Here is a 22547-nt window from a genome sequence, read left to right as displayed (position 1 = left end):
CTTCTGACCCCAGCCAAAGACAGTCTTGACAATACCACTGCTCCACACTGCCTGCCTGAACCACAGTAGAGGGGAAGAGCAGGGCGAGGTCCCCTCCTTACTAAGCACATCAGGGTAGCTTGCGTGTGTGTGCATGTGGGAGGATGCCTATCCAGGGGTCCCTGGGGTGCTGGAAGGGAGGAGGGAGCAGATTCCACACTCATTGCTTCATTCTTGGCCCCAGGGTCTGGGCTCAAAACTGGCAAGCTCAGGACAGAATCAAGCGCAAGAAATAAGTGAGGGAGAGATTGGGAGCTAGTGGTGGCTGGCACAGGTGTTGACTACAGCCTCTCTGGGGTGGGAAGTCACTTACAGGAGCACATGGGGGAGCAATGCGAGGGGACAAAGCCTCCCCCCCAAATATATGCACAATACAGGGCAGGCAGCATAGACCCAGCTTCTCTGCATCACTACTTGTAAATAGTTCCTCTCTCCCATGCTCTGAGCTGCCTCTACCTGGGCTCTGCTTCCCTGCAGACACCAGTCACCGTGATGCTACAATGCAACAGGTATCTATGCAGCATAGCATTGGCTGTCCTCAGGCAGTCTCTCTCTTCCAAGCGTTACTGTGGTAAGCACCACTATTTGGGGGCTCTGGTCACAGCCCTCCCACAGGGATATCAAGGAGGCATCTCTCTCTCTCTCAAATCGAAGGTGCTGATAACTCAGCCACAAAAAATACCAGTTCACTGTGCCGAGGTGCTGGACAGCCCGGAGCACTTAAACACAAGACGGGGGATCATTTGCTCACTCCCCTGCAATACAGCTGCCGCTGGGGTGCCATATAGTTGGTGAACACGCAATAGGATTTTTCTTCGCTTCCTGTCCCATGTCCAAACCCCAGGGAGGATCTACAGACCCCAGGCTGCTGCTACAGCAGGATCTTCCTGCAGCCCAGCATCAAGGCACAAGTGCCCAAGGCAGCACATGGATTGAACAGCAATAAGAGCCCATAGAATCACAGAAAATGAGGGTTGGAAGGGACCTCAGGTCATCTACTCCAAACCCTGCTCAAAGCAGGACTACCCCCAACTACATCATCCCAGCCAAGGATTTGTCTACCTGGGTCTTAAAAACATCCAAGGATGGAGATTCCACCACCTCTCTGGGTAACCTGTTCCAGTGTTTTATTACCCTCCTCATGCGAAAGTGTTTCCTAATATCTAACCTAAAAACTTCTCTTGCTGCAACCCGAGACCACTGCTCCTTGTTCTGTCATCTGCCACCACTGAGAACAGTCCAGCTCCATCCTCTTTGCAACCTCCCCTTCAGGTAGCTGAAGGCTGCAATTAAATCCCCCCATCAGTCTTCTCTTCTCTAGACTAAATAAGCACAGTATCCTCAGCCTCTCTACATAAGTCATGTCCCCCAGCCCCCTCACCATTTTTGTTGCCCTCTGCTGGACTCTCTCCAATTTGTCCACATCCTTTATGCAGTGGGGGCCCCAAAACTGAACACCTAGATGTGTGTTCACCAGTGCTGAATAGAGGGGAATAATCACTTCCCTTGATCTGCTGGTAACACTCCTACCAATACAGCACAGTATGCCTTTAGTTTTCTTGGCAACAAAGGCACGCTGCTGGCTCACACTTAGCTTATTGTCCACTGTAACCCCCAGGTCCTTTTCTGCAGAGCTGCTGCTTAGCCAGTCAGCCCCCAGCCTGTATTAGTGCAAGCTACTCCTCTGCTCCGTGCTGTGGCCATTTTGGCTGGTCCCAATGCTCTATGGTCACCTTTGCCAAGATGGACATAGGCAGGGCTAGGAGCAGCAAGGGATGGTAGAATGCGTGGAAGCAATCATGCTGAGCTGGCCCTTGCCTCTCACCTGCTTGAGCTGGCAAAAGCTGCCCCTCCTTAGTTTCAGGGCTGGGAGCCACCACTTCTGAGCCCACAGCAGTAAGCAGCCTGGGCATGCAGCTGATGCCTAGCTCTGTGCTCCATAACCGTGGCCTGGTTCTGGTTTCTTGCTAACTGGAGATAAACCAGCTACATCCTGACTCTGAGGCAAGATGGAGCGAGGTTTGCTCTGACCCCTGGGGTAAGTGGGTCCCTGCAGTAAGGGTGGGTACAACTGATGCACATATACATATCTTCTCCCTTCTTGCAGAGGCAAAGAGCTTCCACTTAACTATTTTTAGGAGGCATCAGAACTGGATGGAGTGAGGCTCACCGCCCTGCAGCTGGTTCCAATTTAGCAGGGGGAGGGGGAGATGTCAGAGCCAAAACGCAGAATGCAATGTTCTGCGGCCAGGAGCACCGCCATTTCCCTGGGTTCCAAAAATTTGAGGGGAGGAACCGCAACTCCCTCCTTGCGATTGGCAGATCCAGGAGGAGCTGGGCCCCAGGCACAGCCTAGTCAACCACCACATGGCATCAGGAGGCACTGAGGTCGAGATTCCTGCCCGCTTGCCCCATTGTGGTCAGCTCATCATGCAGTCGTGACAGAAATATGGACTATTTTGGGCCCCGCAGCCCAGCTGGCCTGTCACTCTTCCCCTGGACACAAACAGCCCAGACAGAGAGCCATGCAGCCCAGCCAGCCGTCACGCTCAGGAGGAAACTAAGGCAGCTAGGCCTTGCCCATCACAGGCAGTGGAAGACAGAAGCTGGGCAAGAAGATGGACAGGAGGCTTTGGGGGACAAACCTTGGCTGTTTCCATTCTCCCAGCCGAGAACTCAGCAGCTCTCCAGAAAGCAGCTACATTTGAGAAATCGTATGCTGGCTGGCTTTGACTGAGAACTCAGCCTCAGCACGGCAGGCGGAGGGAGTTTGCTGTGAATTTAAGGTCACCGACGTGAATTCAAGGTTACCAAAGAGACAGATGCTGTACAAGTTGCCCCCACCACTCATCCAGAGTCTCCCTTCAACTTTACTTTCACTTAAGCTGTCCATTACATCAAACCCAGGAATAAGGGGTGCTGCAAGGAGAGTCAGCTGAACCCAGCAAACACCTCACCTGCCAGCCATATCAATTTTTTTTTAACACAAATCTCCAGAGGGGGAAAAGCAGTGACAAACATAGCTTAACTGCTTTTACTAAAAAAATATGTGCTGTCCATGCAGTTTGGGCAATTTCTTTTAAATTGAAACAGAAAAATCTTTTTCAGTCAGTCTGAACCATAATATCCTAAGGTAGCAAGAACTAAAAAAAAATTAATTCTTATATTACCATGCCAGCAGTGAAACTTCAAATAGGTCTGTTATTTAAGTCTCAGACAATGGATTCATACCTACAATCTGCATAAATATTTTGAAAGAAGGTTGCTTGTGTCAAGGATGACCTTACATGGTTTATCTACACTTGAAGAAAAATTTAAATTGCTAATTTTATAGATTGCATTATAAGGAAGGGTTGTAGATGATATTGGTTGTTGAAGGAAGCTGAATATGCAATTAATTTTTAATACCTGTATACTCTTGTTTGCATTACCATAGCATCTCAAAGCCCTAGTTGAGTATCAGGACCCCTTTGTGCTGGGTATTGTACAAAGAAACAGGTAAAAAGATGGTCTCGATCCCCAAGAGTTTATTAGTTTAGCATAAGAATGGACAAATTATAATTTGAGAGCCCTGGGCAGGTCCTGAAGGAATAGTGCAACACTGCACAGATTGACTCTGGAGCAAACACATTTTGAAAGTTTTGTGTTCTGTGGGTCTTAGACATGTCAAGATTTTGGGTTTGCAGCTAAGGGGTTAAGAAATTTTGACTACTCCTGGCTAAGCATATGTTTGGTGTAATTTTCTGTCCTGTACTGCTCTGCCCCCCCCCTCTTCCCCTCCCCCCCTCAAAGGGTTGACTTTTATTTCTTGTGATTTGTTTTATGTGAAGTTAATGGATGTAAGTCCAACGTGGATGAGATTCAAAAAAGAGAAATTTTCTGTATTTGAGTTCCAACTCTGGAATATTGTATGCCAGCAAGACTTTTAGTGACTGCTTAGTGAATTAAAGTTGGTAGTGAACTTAAAGATAGAGTTGGCTACTGGGATTACTTAATTTCTCCTTGATCAGAACAATATTTTAGTCTTCACATCTTTAAATTAAAAATCACAGTGCTTATATGCAAAGAGTTGATAGTTGAGAAGAAAACTTCAAAACTCAAATCTCCCCCTTTGTTATAGTGAGATAAATGCAAGCTTTCATAAGGAAGTGATCTAGAGTCTACCGAATTGATGTCAGGAGTGCTCAACCCCTGGCCCATAGGCCAAATACAGCCTGCTAGGGGTCCCCATGGGTCGGGAAGTTTGGTGGCTGGGGAGCAGTGGAAGCTCTACCCAGATCCAGCCCTGTCATGCACTTAGATCAGAGCCAGGCCCATGCCTTGCACATATTGGTTGAGCTGGGCTCCTTTCTCCCATCCTCCCTGCACCTCCAGATCAGGGCTGTCACAACCCAGTGATTTTGGTGCCCCAGTGATTTTGGTGGAATTTTCCCGCCACATGAGAGCCTCTTGCAAAGTAAAGGTTTTCTGTTGCAGCAGAAAACCCCCGGTGCAAGAGAGTTCCCGCTATTCGAATGCAAATTTGTGTCCCGTTATTGGCCAGCTCTAAATTATTCCCACGTGGCGGCTAGTAATTGGCTTGCTTGCTAGCCGTTTAAAAATTTGCGCGACTTCCGCCCAAGTCGGAGAACTTTGAGCACGCTGCAGAGTGCTTCTAAAAGAGATCTGACTTGCGGCTGAGCTGATCGATAGACTGATCACCTATTGATTCTTCTCCCCGTTATCGAGCGCAATCCCAGACGTACCCTATTCCCACCGGCTTGATTTGTAGACGGATGAGCTAGCCTGAGCCTTATCAGCTGGAACAACTGACATAGTTGTTCAGACGACCGGACCGTTTTCGTCACAACCACCAGCGATGTAAGTAAAGTTTTACAACCATAAAGCTTTCTCGGCCTCTCTATTCACCAGCCCGCCCAACGAATGAACAATTATTAGATCACCTCGAGTCGGCTCTGGCCGTCCGAGACAAGGGCCAGGCTGCTCCCCATGTGTCTGGATCAGGGTGGCTCTGCTCCCACTTCCTCATGCATTAGGATTGGGGCCAGGCTGTTCCCCACCCCCCTCCCTGCATCCAAATTGGGGCTGCACTGTCCCTTCCTTCCCCACCCCTCTTCCCCTGCCATCTCTGCATGTCTAGATTGGGGCTGAGCCCCTCCCTGCCCCCTAGACTGCTGGATCATGGTTGGGCTGCACAGACCCTGCAGTGGGATTTGACCTTTGTTACGCCAGCCCCATATGCTGGATTGAGCCCACTGGCCAGGTCTAGTGGGCATGACGAATAGGTCCAAGGAGGTAATACTTCCCCTCTATCGGGTGCTGGTCAGACCGCAGTTAGAGTACTGCGTGCAATTCTGGGCGCCGCAATTCAAGAGGGATGCGGATAACCTGGAGAGGGTTCAGAGAAGGGCCACTCGTATGGTTAAGGGCCTGCAGACCAAGCCCTACAAGGAGAGACTAGAGAAACTGGATCTTTTCAGCCTCCGCAAGAGAAGGTTGAGAGGCGACCTTGTGGCTGCCTATAAGTTCATCACGGGGGCACAGAAGGGAATTGGTGAGTATTTATTCACCAAGGCGCCCCCGGGGGTTACAAGAAATAATGGCCACAAGCTAGCAGAGAGCAGATTTAGATTGGACATTAGGAGGAACTTCTTCACAGTTCGAGTGGCCAGGGTCTGGAACGGGCTCCCAAGGGAGGTGGTGCTCTCCCCTACCCTGGGGTTCTTCAAGAGGAGGTTAGATGAGCATCTAGCTGGGGTCATCTAGACCCAGCACTCTCTTTCCTGCTTATGCAGGGGGTCGGACTCGATGATCTATTGAGGTCCCTTCCGACCCTAACATCTATGAATAAAAACACAGGTGTGGCCAACCTGTGGCATGCATGCTCCAAGCAGCATGGGAAGCCTGTGTGTGTGACAAACAGGCAGCACAGCAGCAGGTCCCCACCCTCGGGCAGGGAGCTGAAAGCAGAGCAGCAGACTGGGCAGGGAAAGAGGAGAGTAGAGAGCTAATGTGGCACACTTGCCAAACAGGCTGGCCCCCAATGCACTAACCAATCACTCTGTGAGCTGTCTGCTTCCTTACATGGCCCCATGTTACGTGTCCCTATCCCACTTTGCTAATAGGTAGCGAGGCAGTTCTCACCCTGGGGATAAGGACCTGATGCTGAAGGAGACCATTCAGTTCCTATAGCATTCATACAGCCACAGACCTGTCAAAGCACGGAAAGGGATATGCCTCACAACCTATGCCAGGACAGGCATTCCCAGACCACTCAGGACCCTAAGAAACAAAGTGAGGGTTAAGGGATAAGGCTGTAGTGGGGTCTCCTCACTCCATGCAAGCCCCATCCACTTTTCAAATAGCTGGAATTCAGGTTGCAGAGGCTTTTCCACCACTAACATGGGCTTCCTGAACAGCCCTTGCCTTTTCCCCCCAGGCGAGAGCCATCGCTCCACAAATCAGCTTCCCAGGCTGCAGGCATCTCACCGGGACAGGACACAGTCTTTCCCAGAATCCCACAAGAATAGACAACTACAGGATGGGTGGGAGTGTGGAGCGGGAGATAAGGAATCATTATCAGGGGTGGGAAGCAAAAGCAACAGACAGATAAGAGATGGGGCAATTTTCTCATATCATTGAGGAAATAGCTTTCCCACTCACCCTGGTAAGAAAGGGAGCTTTTGTGCAATACAGGCAAAACCAGAGGCTCAGGGCAGAACCAAGTAGACTGCCTGCCACCATGGGGCTGGGGTAGTGCTACCCCACCGCTACACCACAGTATTTTACACAACCACCATCTCCCAGAGCCTTCCCACCCCTGTGGGGAATGACTGGAGGATCAAGCTGTGAGCAATCCAGAGCAATATGGTGTTTGCCTCTGGGTCTGCCTGGGACTTAGCACAAGGAAGGCCCTGGTCCCAAAGCAGGGACCTCCAACAGTACAGCAGTAGCAAGTAATGGGCCTGTCCCTCAGCCAGGAACGGACATGTGATCTGCCCACAAACACACTGCCAGATTACCTCCCACTATAAGTAATCTTGCTGCTACTAGCTGTCGGGTCGTGGCCTAGCCAGAGCTGAACATGTCCTTCATTTGTACACACTACCCCTTGCTGCTCCACACCTACATTTAGCTCAAGCTCAAGAAAAGAAATGCACAGCATTAGCTGGGGGGAGTAAGCAGGGGTCACGCTTGAGGCTAGATTTTCAAAGCCACCCAAAGCTCAGCACAGGGGCATGTCAAGATGTAGGTCTTGGCCTGCAAGTTCATCAGGGCAAGGACTTTGCCTCTGCCAGCATTTGCCTCCCATGGGAAATGCTAACAGCTAGGGCAACTCAGCAAGGCCACAAGCCTCTACTCAGAGGACAAGGCACGAGCGTGCCAGGAGCAGGCTGACCTATCCGGAAACAGACTGAAGCCTTACTAGAGCCTGCCCATGTCTCTCGCGTGCTTGAACATGCTGAAATGTTTGTGTGCTGGGACAGCACTGTTGGACAATCAAAAAGCCCACTGGCTGAACCCTGCCTAATTAATGGCTTTCTGGCACATGCACCCCTGTGAGAGCCACAGGGGGTTAGTTATGTTTGTTTAGGCAGCAAAGCACTTTATTGGTGCTGGATTTTATCTCCCTTGTGAGTTCCTTCCAGCTCAGGCATGAGGCTATGGTGAAAAGTTTAGTTAGGGAGCAGGGGTACAAGGACAAAACAGGTCCCCTCCCCAAGGCAGTGGGAGAAGCAGAAATGTCTCACCTTGGTCCCGTTTCAAGGAACTCCACCCCCCCCAAAAAAACAAACAAACCCCCAAAGCACAAGTCTGCTCCTCACGCAGCGGGGCAGCCCCAGTGTCCCAGAGGGTGCCTGGAATAGCAGAGGAACATGGGACCAGCTGCAGACAAGGTTTTGGTAGAGTTCCAAGAAAAACGTCTCTCCCCTGGTGGGGCTATAGCTCACCTTAGCATGGCTAGATTCTACAAAGACCCTGCAGGTGTCCAGGTTCCAGCCTAGGGGGACAGAGAGACAGATGTAGGACAGACAGATTCTGGCACTGTGGCCCTCTGATTCTCCTCTCAAAGGATGGTCCCCCTGAGAGCACTTGATCCCTGCTCACACTCACTGTCAGTCTGGAGGGCCGAGGAGAGGGGGAAATGCCTCAGCCAAATGCCATGTATGACATGTCATTGTTCTTCCTTCAGAGCAGATGAACAAAAAGAAGTTGTCATCTGTCCCAGGACACAAAGGAAGGAGAGGCCAGAGCCAGCTTAGAGGGCTAGGAGTCCCCAGATCCTAGTCCTTGCTTTTACTATTGTAACCAGGCTGCTCTCTTCATTGCCTTGCAGTAGCCACAGTACTTGCGAGTCAGTCTCCAGTAGACGTACCTGACCGAGGAGCCTGGCAGGGAGCTACAGACTAAGTCAGAGCTCACTAGGTGTCTGGGCCTGGGCAGCTTTGCACCTACCAGAGGCATCTGTTCTGGACCTTGGCCCTGCACTCAGCTGTAGCTCTTATGATGAAAGCCTCAGCTAAGTACAACCCCAGGAATGGGAAGAGAACCTCATTTTGGAGGCTGTGGGGGATGGCCAGCTTCCCAAACACAGCCCCAGTAGGAACACAGCTATAAAAGGAGAAACCCCGCTCTGCCCCCAGCAACAGCAGCCTCTACCCTGTGGGTAGGCAGGGTTAGCCAGAGAGCACAGTTCCCAACATTAAGAGGGGAGGATGAGCAATCCCAGCTGCACAGCCTACTGAAAGACCGCAGGGAGAGGCCAGCAGAGCCCTGTTGCTTGTTCCTACTGCATCCTATCGTCTCTCTGCCCTAGAAGGGACCCCAAACAGTTCTGTACCACATGGAGTGGACTTCAGAAAAATGCCATTTCTTCCACCTACCCTGGGATAAGCAATGCACTTGGAAATTGCTCCCTTCCCTGTTCACACACAGCCACTACCGAGAAGATTGGTGTGCCAGGTACCAGAGAGCAGGCAGCAATGCTGCTTCATAGTTTAGGGCAGGAAGCGCTGATGAATTCTGGCTCCAGACAGAACTGAAAGGGGGAATACTTAGCCAAATTGATCATCTGACTGCAAACATGGTCTAGACACCAGGGTTAGTGTCCAGATGTTTAATCAGCCCAAATATTTAGACTCTTAGCCTTATGATCACCTTAAAAAAAGACACCTCCCAAAGCACAACATCCCTTGCATCTCACTGAGGTAGAATAGTCCACCATGCAGAGTTACTCATAGCACCAGGACCTGGCCCTTCCCTTACCCAAATTTATTTCTTCATACCAACCCCCTCTTCACTACTGAAACCTAATGGGATTGTGACAGACAGTGGAACAGCTGCAGACTTTGCCCTACAGAACTGCTGGGCACTGGAATATCTCATGACAGTAGGCTCTCTAAACAGGGTAGGCAAGTCTTATCTAGCATGCAGATAAATGTCACTGGAACCTGTCTATACCTGTCTTCAATACAAACTGAGTCCTCCCCATATCTGAAGGCTGATGCAAGAAATTCTAGGAAGAAGAGAGACAGATGTCTTCAGCACCAGTCTGGGAACCAGAATGAGATGAAATGCTTTGGAAAGCACGGCGGGTGGTTCTCATGAACTCCCAGGCAGTGCAGATGATCAGAAAGAGAAGGCTGGAACGACTCTCCTCAGCCTATTCCAGGGGATCTTCCAAGTTTTGTAACTGGCATCTCATGGGATGGAGCTTCCAATACTGTTCTGGGAGGCTTTTCTACATCCAGCTGTGTGGAGATGGAGGGATGCAATGCAGAAAGCTCATGGGCTCTTATAAAATCCTTTAACCTCCTCTGTTTTCCCCAGGGGTTTCTGGGCATGGTGTTTTGAAGGGAGGGTAGGCATACTGGAGTTGGAAGTCACTTCTGCATCTTATGTTAGGGACTGCCCATCTTTCAGGTGTGGGAGGGTATTACCTTATGCTTTTGGAAACAGTAGTTGAGTCCAATTTGCTGAGATCAGCCAGACCATGGCATAAACACGCTTCGTCCCTAGTTGCTGGCACCAGCTCCTTGGGATAAGATGGGAAGCCAGAGAAGCTACGTGAAGCAGCAAAGTTCTGACTCTGCACAGGCCTAGAGGTCTATGATAATGTGGTGTTCTCTGTGCTGAGAATTAACACCTTTAATGATGAGGTATGGGCCATGGTACAAATATAAGACAATACACTGTCCTCCCAGAGAGGCCAGCGGAGGTTTGCACACTGGTAAAGGATGGTACAACCCTGATGTTGTAACTTAGCTGCTTTACGATCTTATTCGCCCACAGCCAGCTCATCTCACCTCAGTATAAAAACATACAACCTCTGAAACCGCCATTGCCTCCAACCCAATTCTCTTCTTTTCCCACTGCCTGTTATTCTCCAGGTTTGTCTCCTTCCGTCTTTCTACTCTTTCCAGTTTTCTTGTTTTGTAACCTTCAGTTCCAACTAGAAGCAGTTGGAAATTCTCTGGCTGGGTGATTTTCCACTGAAGAAAGCCAATTTATCAACACGGAAATGCTCGCAGGGCCTGTTTGGTCCTGAAGTTCTGGAGGAAAGCAGGCACCATCCTGATGGAAATCTTTCCTTTCCTGCAATTCCCATCCGGCTGTTGGGCAACAGCCTGGCAGGGTGAGAGAAGCCATGTGCCTGGAAAGCCCAGGCGCCCTGGTTCTGATGCTAACTTGGCAGGCTGACGGGTGACTATGAGCCCTGGCTCCCAAATGGCTTCTTGACAGTTCTGACTCTGACCCAGAGTTAGATGAGCTACCCAGGACTTCCCCTTTCATGGAGAATTTCAAAGTCACTCTAAATCAAAATGAGAGCAGTTAATATGCAGAATATTCTCTGAATATTTGTTATATGTTGAATATTCACAATCTTCACAAACCAGAATTATGATTACTGCCCTAACTCCCCAGCCCTATCTGGCAAAACAGTTGGCAACCAGACAGCTAATGCCAGCATGAAAGGGCTTATCAAGGAGCTTTTGGGGGCTTGCCATCACTGCCTCGTGCACTCAACCTACAACTCAAGTGTTGTCCTAGACTGACTTCCTGCCACTTTAATGCATGAACACACACACACACACACACCCCCCCGCCCCAGTAGCTGGATTTCAGTGCTTCCTTAAGCTTGAGCTAACCACACAATGAGCATGCAACAGCCTGAGCTAAAACTCAGCATCTGTTAACTCAATTGCTGTGCATCTGAATCTTGTTCCACAGGTGGCCACTAGTCCGACTGGCATAACTGGAACATGCCATATCAAGTTGAGTGCCCATCAAGATAAAGGGGCCAGGTAAAAAACAAAACAAAACAAGAAACACATACTTCAGAGCCCTTTATGGGTTGCCTACACACCCAGGCCGACACTGCTGCACCACTAAAAAAAAAAAAAATCAATCAATCAATCAATCAAATCAGGAGCTTCCTTTCCAACCACAAAGGCTAAATGCCTCATTTTCCTTACATGAATATTGAAAATCTGCAGGCAACTCATGGGCTGTTTCAACAGTCAAGCCGTCCACTCTGGCCTCTGGACTGTGCAGTGGACGGCCCGGGGTCCAGGCCAACCCATCCTGCCCGGGAACTGTTTTTTCCGATCCACCCCCTTGCTCAAAGAATCAAGCTCCTCTTTCTGTCATAGCTAACACATCCTCATGCACCCTGTGACATGGAGCCAGGCAGGACTCATGGGGGAAGGTGGAAGAACCTGGGCTGTAGCTAAGGTGCCCTGTTCCATGTACTCCGACTTCCATGGGGATGTAGCAAAGAGAAAGGCCAGGTCATGCCAGGACAAATCCTCAAGTGAGAACAATGACCAGGCTCATCTTCAATATCCCCCAGCCAGGAGTTAATGAGGCGCTGCCTTTGTTTCCCCATGGAAGGATCCCTGTTCTCATTAGAGGAGCAAAAGCAGGGAGGAAACACAGGAAATTCCTCTTTTCCCTGTGCCTGGGAAACCAGTTCACATAATCAGGCCACCATGGACTCCTTCCAGGCCTCTTTCTCCCCCTCCTCTCTCTTGAGGGCATGCCCTCCAAGAGGAGGTAACTCGAGAGATCCACATTTCAGATCCTTCTTGTGAGCTAGCCAAGCATAAGTAAGAGCTAGCCAAGCATAAGAGCTTTCCACCCTGCGAAAAGCACTCAAGCTGCCATCACCTCCCAGGCCTGTACTCATGCTCATATAGCGCTAAAACCGCTGAGGTCATATCCCAGTCCTATGAAACTATGAAAGTTGTTAGCGTCTGGAAGGAACCTTACAGATCGAGTCCAGGCTGGACTTGGGCAGGAAAGACTGCTGGGGTCAAATGATGCCCATCTTGCTGGGTTCGAGTCACTTTTTGAAGATTGCCAGGCAGGGTGACTGTACTACCTCTGGGGGGAGCCTGTTCCAAACCCTCAGCACTCAACTTGTAAGGAAGTTTTCCCTTGTGTCTAGTCTGAAGTGATCTTCAATCAGTTTGTGCCTATTATTTCAAGTCTTCCCCCGGGGGTCTTGGTGAATAGTCGCTCCCCCAGGCCCTGATGAGCTCCCCTGATATACTTACAGGCTGCAAACCAGGATTAAGTACTTTGCATTACAGTTAGCCAAAGCAGCATTATGAATCCTTTCACAATGGATTGTGGGAGAACCTGTTCATCCTTCTAGCCATATGGTGATGGAGGAAGCACAGGTGGGCTAGTGGCACTGGAGAAGCTGGTTTGCATTGCACTGCGAAGTTCTTGCATCAGTAGCTAATAAATTTCACTTACTCAGACTTAGTACTTAATCTCAGACTGGGCCAGCCAGCCCAAGTGAAAAGCACCACTGCACTCATGCTAAGGGGTTGTGTGTTCAGATAGCACTAGAGTTAGAAACCTCCAGTGATTTCTGCAATAAAAATGAGCAATGAAAACGAGCCCCTCAGAGGTACTCTGGGCAGGAGCTTGCTGCTGTCCCCACCAGCTGTGTTGAGCTTGCATCTGATGCATCCACCCAAGAGAGAATAGGAATTCATGCTGTGGCATATGCAGCAGATGGTATGGGAAAGGGAGCAGGGAGGGGAAGGTTAGGGTGAAGGGGCTAGTTGGAGCAGGAGAGTAACAGAAGCAAGGTGCACAACTCCAATTTCCCTCCCACATTGCCAACACTGGATCCCTGCGCCCCTAGCACAGCAGAATCCCTGAGCAAGTGCCCAGGGAAGCCCTGCATCTGGGCCAGGCTGTACCAAGCACACAGAAATTCCTACCGAGGTGGGACAGCCTCTGCCATTGCGCTTTGCTGCTGAATAACCCTTTAACAACCACTCCAGATGGGCAAGAACCTGGGAAGGGTTCAACACCTCACCTGGTCCTGGAAACAGGTTCCACCACCCTGCCCTGTCCCGAAGCACTAAGTGAGAACAGCCCTTCCACCCTGTGTCCAGTTCCTCCCCTGGCACCAGAAACCTGTGCTGCGAGGGCTGAAACAGGATCTCAGGAAGGCAGCGGGACCGTTCTGGAAGCTTTTGATCGATTGCCGCTCTCTGGTTACCTACGCACCTGGGGGAGCACCAGCAAAAGCATTAGAGGCAGGCACCGCCAGCATCTCATATCAAAGGCCTCGGTGCCAGGAGCTGCCTGCTCTCCGCCACACTAAAAACAACATCTAGTGTCCTCAGCTACACAAAAAGTGGCTGAGGACCTCCCCGGGGCTCATCATCCCCTCCTTGCAGCACCAGCCAACTGCCCACCTCTTTACGGCCTGGTTAGGGGGGCCTCGGCTGCCCCGCTGGAGTCAGCATCCTGTTCCAGTGCCCCACTGCCCTGGCGCCTGCCCCACCCAGCAGCCCCTTTCCAAGCCGCGGGGCTCCCTCTAGCCAGGTGCCCTCCGGCCTCGGGCACATCTGCTGCGGAGCCAGGCGCCGGGGAGGGGGGAGGGGGGGGGGAAGCCCTGCCACAAGCCACCATGCCCGGAGCACTTGGGCATCAGGCCCCTTCCTCCTGCTTTGCCTTCCCCCCTCCACGTGCTGCCGCCCCCCTCCACGTGCTGCCTCTGCCCAGCATGCGCCCCCTCGCTGCCAGCATCCAGCTCCCCTGGGCAGCCCCAGCGCACAAGTATTCACGCCGCTGCCCACCCTCCGCCGGAGGGGGTGCCCCCCGCCGCCAGCACGTGGCCGCGCGGGAGCCCCCGCTCGCAGCACCCACCTGCTCCACGCCGCTGCTCGCCCTTCCCGCGCCCGCCACCGCGGGCTGCAGCCCCCGCCGCGGGGAGGGGCCGGCCTGCCTACCCGCCCACAGCTCAGCCCGCCTTTTTTGTATGGCCTCCAGCACCCCGCGCCGCGTCCCCGCCGCCCAGCGCCTCGCACGACTGCGTGCCCCCGCCCTCTGGAGCCGGGCGGGGAAGGCTGGCCTTAGCCTAGGCAAGGCTCCTGGCCCGCCTGGCAGGCAGCAGAGCTGCTTTCCGCGCTCAATACAGCCTGCTCTGTCCTGGGCGCTCACTACACAGGCAGCAGGAGCCGCGACATGCCGTTCTGGCCGCGGCGCCTCCTGGCAGCTCTGACAAGCCGCAGTCTTGTCTTCCTTGCCCCTGCCCTGTGCAGCCTCACCTGGTCCTCTTGCTGATTCCCGCCCGTCTCCCTTACCCAGGGCCGGTCGCAGGCATGGGCGAACCAGGCGGCCTGAACATGGTGAAAATAATGGTTTTTACTATCATGATCTCTGGCCAACGGGGGCCCAATACTAAAAGGTTCGCCCGGGGGCCTCTAGGTGCGGTGTTGCCCCCACCTTTGGATGTGCTGTTCCAGGGTCCTCCGTGGGTCCCCTATGCCAAGAAGCAGGCAGGCGTTGGAGGTGCAAGGAGCTGCTTTTCGTGTCACTGTCCCCTCCAAACAGCAGCTGGGGGAGTGGGGTAGGGGGGGACAGGGAAGGGGAGGGGTACAAAAGGCCTGGAGCCGACTGGTTTCTGCTGTGACTGTTTCCCCGAGTCCCAACTGCTCAGAAGAGCTGCACCAGCATTGCTTGAGAGCCATCACTGTGCCCATTTTGGGTGGATGTGGGGGATCCCAAAGCACTTTGCAAACATCAGCGCATTCAGCGTTCCCCTCTGAAGGTACGCGCATCATCAGCTTCAGTTTACAGACAGGGAAACTGAGGCATAAGAGGCAAGCCTTACCTTGCCTGAGGTCACGTGGCAAGTCTGTAGCAGAAGCTGGAATAGATCCTAGGCATCCTGACTCTCAGACCAGTGCCTGAACCCCTAATCCATCTTTCCTCTAATTAAAAAAAACACTGTTCTTCAAAGACAGGTAGCCAAGCTGGCCTCTAGAAACAGTCTCCCTTGGGCAAGTCTCTGCCTCCCCTTGCCAGACCACCTGTTCCGCTTCACGTGGGCACTAATGTTTCAGAGACTTCCCAAAGCCCTGGAGCATGCTAGTGCTCTAGGACTGAAGGCAGGATGCTGGTAGATGAGGTGGAGGGAGGGGTGAAGCCTCAGCTCCACCATGGTAAAGCAATGTCCTGTGGGTTTGTTAGGCCTTGTCCACACAGAGAAGTTGCACTGTTTTATTGCAAGAATGATATAACCCCTTTAGCATGGGCATGGTTATACTGCTACAAGAATGATTTAAACCAGTGGTGCTAAGCCTCTGGTTCATGAGCTGAATCCAGCCCCTGGGGCTGTGTCATTCAGTTTGTGGGCCTTTTCACTGGTCTGGAAGTTTGGTAGTGGGGGAGCAGGGACATGATTTCCAAAGCTGCTGCGGCCTGCAGACCAGCTCCATGCCAGTCATCCAGTCCACAGGGCCAGAAGATTGAGTGCTACCGCTTTAGACCCGTACAGCCAGTCCCTCATGGAAGAAGATAAAGCTACACTCATACAATGCCCCTTTATATAGATGTAACTGCATCCATTGTGGGGATTGCACTAGTCACTGTATATTAATAAAAATCATACCCTTAGCCAAGCTACATATAGACCCAGCCCCAGCGAGCAGAGGTATGTTAGCCTTGAACATCACATTCTAGTCCAGGGCTGGGCAAAATGTGGCCCAGGGCCGGATGCAGCCTGCCAGGCCATTCTATCTGGCCCATGGGGCCCCTAAAAATTTAGAAAGTTAATATTAATCTGCCTGTCATGCAGTCCTCAATGGCTTGCCAAAACTCAGTAAGCGGCCCTCTGCCCAAAATAATTGCCCACCCCGTCCTAGTCTCAACAAGGCCTCTGCTGAGGCTTGCTTTTTAGGGCAGTTCTCAACTGTCTACCTGTGTGTGCTGGAGGAGGTGGGGTGTATTCTTAAATTGAGTTAGCTAATCCCACCCAGAAGCTTTTTCCAATGGTGCTTGATGATAGTGTCTCACCCTAGGAAGGTCACAGCAGACACACTTTTAATTCAATCAAGAAGGCTCAATGTCAAATAACCCAGGGGAAGTCATAACTCCTCAAGAGCTATTGATTCAGACTGCTTGTCTGTAGAGACCTGTGATTGAGGGTACCCTTTGCCCCAGTCACAAGGGTTAGGTATTTACATGTTTACTTATGAGAGTGATTTTAAGCCTTGGATTTCCATAAATAATCTAAGCAGAGTGATGCCAACAGGGAAAAAAAAGTCAAAGTACCTTGCTCCACCACAAACGAATCCAGTTCAACCCCTCCTCAGAGCAAATACAGTCAGTCACTCCCAGATGAAGGAAGTGTATTGCTTAACCCTTAGATCAGACAGACCGAATGTTTAAAAAAAAAAACCAAACAAACAACCTCCACCAATTCAGTGAAAAGCTTACACACAGGGAAATACCGCACTTTCAGCACCGAGCACACCCTGCTGATGATTGACTTGCCTCAAAGGGAGGTCACAGACAGGAAGTGAGGCAATGAAAGTTTACCCAGAAATCCCACCTATTACACCATCTTAGATGGTGAGGCAATGCAAAAAAAAGCCACATCGCCATGCATAGAAGATGCATCCTTCTTCAAATAAGCTTTTCCATCTTCAGTTTAAAAGCCACACCGCCATGCATAGATGCATCCTTTTTCAAATAAGCTTTTCCATCTTCAGTTTCTTTTCTTATATTAAATCCCAAATTCTCCATCTCCAAGACTGGTACCCAAAGTCAAGGCTAGACAGTGATTGCATATGCAATAAAATACACCCTTCAGCTCCATCAGAGAGCTTTCATTTTAAAGAAAGCCTTGAAAAGTAACTGAAGCAGTGGTGCCTGTCTAAGCCTGCAGATATCCTCTCCAAGCTGTTGGTTAGGGTGACTCCCATCCTGTTCATCTCAGTGAGATGTTAATTTTGAAACCTAGTGATGGCCCTCCAGAAACTAGCACAATTAACTAATTCACTGCTGATTATCTGGCTGCTTCTGCTAAAATAATGTCAATCTGAAACTACCCCACTGCTGTAACTATACAATACTTCAGTAGAAAACCCTGTGGTATATCAAACATCTGCAGGGACACAATCAACCAGAGAGGGGGCTGCTGTGTGGACTGTAATACTCCTGCCACAAAGTTATTTGAAAACCTCCTTTTTCACCTAAATTAAGCTCCCAGGGAATCTCCCATCTGCTCCATCAGAGAGATGAAGAATCCAGGGCCATTTGCCAGACAGTTCACAGGGCCTGCCATGTAGCCTATTTATCAACACTTTCTTCCATCTAGAAAGATGCACCCGAGTGATGGGAACTGGATCAAGTTAAAACCTTTTTGTAGGAGTGAGCAGAGAGAGAAAGAACCTAAGAAAAAGCAGAAACCACCAAAAACAAACCAACCAGATTCAAGGCCTCGTGCATCAGCAAGACTAACAATTAGCACACTCTAATTTAAGATGCCATCTGCCCAATGCAACAGGGGCCTGAACAAAAGAGGTGCTGTGCACCAGTTGCTCCCAGTCAGCTCTGTGTGCTCAGCACCTTTGACAGTCAGGCTCTGTACGTCCTCCAGGGCACTCTGCGGCACACCAGGCCAGGAAGCACAAATCCATGGTAACAATCTGTCATGGATTCCACAACACTTCAAACAAGGCAGCCACAAAACTGCTTTTTGTGCCACAGTTTCAGGAAGCAAATGTCAATGTTCCCAGCATCCTTAGCTGAGTCAAAGTGTGAGGCAAAGAGACACATTTGGGCAAATATTATAAGAAGTCTGTGCTTCAGGGCCCAGAAGCCTCTATGTCACTGCATCCCCAAATGGCTCATAACTGCTTCAGCCCATATCACTCCTAATCTTAAGTACTTCATAAACACCATCTAATTCATTTGCAGACTTTTTGTGAGACTCACTGGCACTTCCAAGAACAGGAATTAATTTCTCTTTAATAGCAACTCAAGGCTTCAAATCCATTAGTGCCAAATCACAGAACAGCCATCAGTGACCGCCTGGAGACAGGCACCCAGCAAAGTGCATGAAAACAAAGTCAGATGAAAGCTTCCATGTGCTTAAAGTGCCGTGTGCACAGGAACATCCTAATCGTGCAACTGCTTCTATCCAAGCAGACCCCTGGCCTCCTGTTGCCACTTGTCCAGTTTGTATCTGACAGTTCATGAGTTAGGGGTGGCTGGGGAGTCTTTGTAAGGACTCCAGTTGGACACCTAACCCAGATTCCCAATGTCCAGTAGTTGGCCCTCCATTAAGCAGTGACCACTACCTAAAATAAAAACACAGAACAGCTTTAGCTAAAACATGGAGGACTTAGGGCCTTGCCGAGTTGCTGTGACTGCCGTGGCAGCAGCAAGAGGAGGGTACAGAGCTGGGTGCAATGCCCCAGGGGCAAGTATAGTCTATAGCAAGGGAATTTGTGGGTTGCAAAGGGGTTTTCAAACTGGTGGCCCAGCCTGGGTCCCAACCTGCCCTGTGACCATTAGTACTTTAGGGTTGGTTGTCTGGATATGGCTTCAGCAGAGGTGGGCAACCTCACCTGGCTTACTGTCAATCTAATCATGGGACCCAGCAGCACCCTCTTTCTCACGAGCAGGCAAGCTAGGGTTGCTGGCATATATTACCTTGAATGAAAGCCCAAAAGGGCTGAGGTTGTGGAAAGTATTTCTTTAAACTCCAGCCAGGGAATGACAACTTCTGACAATGCCCAGCACCAGAACTGAAAGCAAGCAGGCTTCATCTGATTAGGTTAATCCCATGAAAGTCACCTCAGGGCATTGCCCGCTCTGTCTTTGAGTAATGTGTCACAGAAAGAGACAGGAGTGCGATTGAAGGACCTGGCACTAATTCTTTTCAGCAGCCCCAGATCTGAAGCGAGTGTTAGATATTACTCTGTGCGTCCAAGAGAGTTTATTAAGAGGTGAATGAATCACATGCAGTCTGCCAACTTCACCTAATTCGCACACAAGCTCAAGGCCTACTCAAGAAAGGTCTCTCTGTCTCTCTCCAATAAGATCTCCCACACCGGCCTCCAAGAACAGACTTGAGCGCCAAAAGTTTCACCACCACAACACTGTGTCTAAACATAAGCTACTAAGGAACACACCCCCACAGAAACCGTAGGTGCCTCTACTGAAACTTGGATAAAATTAGTGCTTTTATAAAGCCCTCTTTCAGTGCCTTCCTGAATGATTGTATAGTTACAATACACAGAGCTAGATCATGTTGTGGATCACAGCCCCAAAACAAATTGTAAGGGAAAAATCAGACCACTTCTGATCTCTGCCTAGCTTGTCCAGGCTTTGGGCTTAGTCACATAAGCGTGGCTGGGAGCTGGGAGGCTAGGTGTTTCTGGTTTCCCCTTGTAGTGTGATCGCCACAACACCCTGACAAACACAGCTGGGATAATTTTGTGTCACCATAACTTGTTTCTCCTGTAGGTCAGCAACAAATGACCACCCTCTCTAGAAGCTGAGGAGGGTAGGAAAGGAGTTATTCTTCTCTGGTGCCTTTCCTGCACTGCTTGCAACATTGGTTGTGGTATAGCCTAGCTTTTACAAAACAGCATATCAGTCACATCTCAAAGCACTTTACAGAGGAGGTCTTGCCACTGGAGGTTCTTCAAAAATCAGATATGCTACTGGTCTCCTTTTGCAATCAACATGCATAAAAATATTTCATAAAATTTTTCCTCCTGTTTCAGCCATTCAGTGGTTGCCACCACAGCAACAAGATACAAAACGGAGATACAAACACAGCACCTGTTGGTTTGTTGTTGTTTTTTTTTTTTGAGGGCAACAGAAGAAAATTAGATTTGCCTTGAGCACTGAACAACACATCACCATAATCTCGTGTTATTTTTCCCCTTGGTCAATATTTAGTTTGTTTGGCCCTGGGAGCTGGTCAATATTTGTATGAACTCAGCACATCTAGAATCCTTTGTACTTTGTCCCCAAGTAGAACCCTTTTGTGGGAGATCCCAAATCTTCTTCTGGCTTGTGAAGCTGGCTTTCCTCCCAGCACACCTGAAAGATCTAGTTTTGCTGTTGCAGCCAACTTGGACGGTACTTAGCACCCTATACTGGACCTCATAAACATTTGTAATGATAACCCTCACCCATCATCCTGTTCCAAAACAAAGCCCAGATAACAAGCACTGGACAGCTACAGGGCAGGGATCAGGAGCTGCACATAAGCCACCATCTCAATTAGCACTTGTTGGTCTACTTGCTGTTTGCCTGAGCCAAGGCTAGGGAGTGAATGGGCCACTAAGACAGAGCTCCCCTCTAGACAGAGTCCCTTTTTAGGGCAGGACTGTGGGAAACTACCGGGCCCTGTCCATACAGGCCTTCTATCTCCAGAGCTCAGTCTGGCACCTGTCAGCACCAAATCCAACTCAGGGTTTCTCCAGGTGCATTTGCTACAAGATGAGCCTGTGGGCACAATGCCAAGGAACAGGGTCTGCAAGAGCAAAGGTGGCAGCAGCAGGAAGCCTGCATCATTAGCATCCCATTAACATGAAAGTTAGGTTATAAAACTAATCTTGTAAAATGCTCTCCTGCAGCTTGTGTCCTCTGGACCAGGGAGCCCCCCAGGCTGCCATGGTATACCCTCCTGCAACCCAGTTAGCAGACCCAGAATCTAGTCACACAAGCACACCTGGTGTTGACTGGGCCCAGTGGGGAGAAGGGCAAGCTGAACTGCCCTCAGTGGGAACAGAGCCAAGGGGTAGCCAGGAGCACCCATATACCACATATCTTTGGAGCTCCCTCAGCAGACAGTGCGCTACACCAGAGGTGGGCAAAATGCATCCCACGTGCAGGCTGGATGCGGCCCACCAGGCCATTCTATCCGGCCCACAGGGCCCCTAAAAAATTGAGAAAATTAGTATTTATCTGCCCCTGCCTACCTGTCATGTGGCCCTCAATGGCTTGCCAAAACTCAGTAAGTGGCCCTCTGCCTGAAATAATTGTCCACCCCTGCGCTACACAGTTGGCAGCAGCCCTAGCCCTGCCCTAGCCTGGGGGAGACAGGTTGAGTGTCATGACAGGTGTTTCCCCATCTCCAAGAGAAAGCACCCCCACATCAGCAGCTACAAATAGCACAGGGAAGCAAGGCGCTGCTGACAAAGTGACAGCATGCTTAACAGAGGGAAGGAATGAGCCAGGAGGGGAGATCGGCAGCAGACGTACTCTGCATATTGATGACAGAGAGGAAGAGCACTGCCTTTTTCACTTCTGTCCTTATGAAAGGAGGTACACTTTAATCAGTCCTTCTCAGGAAAATACAAGAGGTGCTGGAACCATTTCAATAGCCAGCAGGTTACTAACCAACCAGCCAAGGGGAAATAAACTCACTAGCGGGGACCTAGAAATCCAGTTTAAACAAGACTTTAACAACTGTAGATGGTTCAATTGTTAATACAAATAAATAAACATAAGCATCTCCTGGGGCTATTTTAGGTCTGGGGGAAGGTAGGGCCTGTCACAGAGCAGGAGTGAAACAACATTGTATTTCTGCCACTTACTTTTTGCAAAAATTACAGAATCAGCAGTGGGAAGGATCTCAAGGGTCCTCCAGTCAAACCCCTTGCCCAGACACAAGACACACTATTCTTAAACTTCCCCTCTAAGAAGGATGCAAACACAGCAGAAGAAGCAGCAGGGCAGATGGGAAACTCACCTTAGGCAAGTGGAGTTCTCTCTCCTAGGCTGAGATCTGGGAAGAGTGTTGTTGTGATGCTCTGCCCACGGCTTGACTTTCCGTCACTCTGTCACCACTTACAAGAAACCCCGTGGATCGTCATGGCATTTGCCCCACTGCTTTCTTGCACAAATCACCCTGCAGTGACATAATTAAGAAGACTGAGGCTGCCTCACAGTTTCCTCACTAGGCTTCCTAATCAACACCTCATTAAGTGGGAGGAGCTGTTCCTGGCTCTAAGAGCAACTGTTTCAGGCTCTCTGCAGACACAGGCAGGTGTTGGCTGCTGTAGCAGTGGTGGGCTCCACAGTAAGCCTTCCTTTGTCTAACTGACAGTTCGGAATGGGAAGTTACACAGCTGCCATGAGCCAGCCCAGCCGAGGTGCTTGCTTCTCTTTGCTGGAAGCAGCTGACTGTTGATAAAAGCCAGGCTTCAAATCATCAAAGAAATGAG

At 50.3% G+C, this 22547-nt stretch overlaps 1 protein-coding gene across 7 annotated transcripts in view; it reads right to left on the bottom strand.

Annotated features, from left to right (window-relative positions):
- The window catches only part of SLC29A1 (solute carrier family 29 member 1 (Augustine blood group)), a 58511-nt gene that overhangs the window by 23498 nt on the left and 12466 nt on the right, over nt 1–22547 (bottom strand). For 4 of the 7 annotated variants that reach the window (XM_019483019.2, XM_014598126.3, XM_014598128.3 and 1 more), the window contains one exon: nt 22073–22231. The exons of 1 other annotated variant lie outside the window; for it this stretch is intronic. The gene's annotated coding sequence lies outside the window, so the exon portion shown is untranslated. Of the gene's footprint in view, nt 1–13479; nt 13573–14217; nt 14322–22072; nt 22232–22547 lie in introns of those variants that run through there. 2 more of the 7 variants (XM_059716874.1, XM_014598129.3) reach the window with 2 other exon arrangements.

This window comes from Alligator mississippiensis, chromosome 1, assembly GCF_030867095.1.
Source record: "Alligator mississippiensis isolate rAllMis1 chromosome 1, rAllMis1, whole genome shotgun sequence".
In the NCBI taxonomy this organism is placed as follows: domain Eukaryota; kingdom Metazoa; phylum Chordata; order Crocodylia; family Alligatoridae; genus Alligator; species Alligator mississippiensis.
This window is presented reverse-complemented; position numbering and strand designations above follow the sequence as displayed.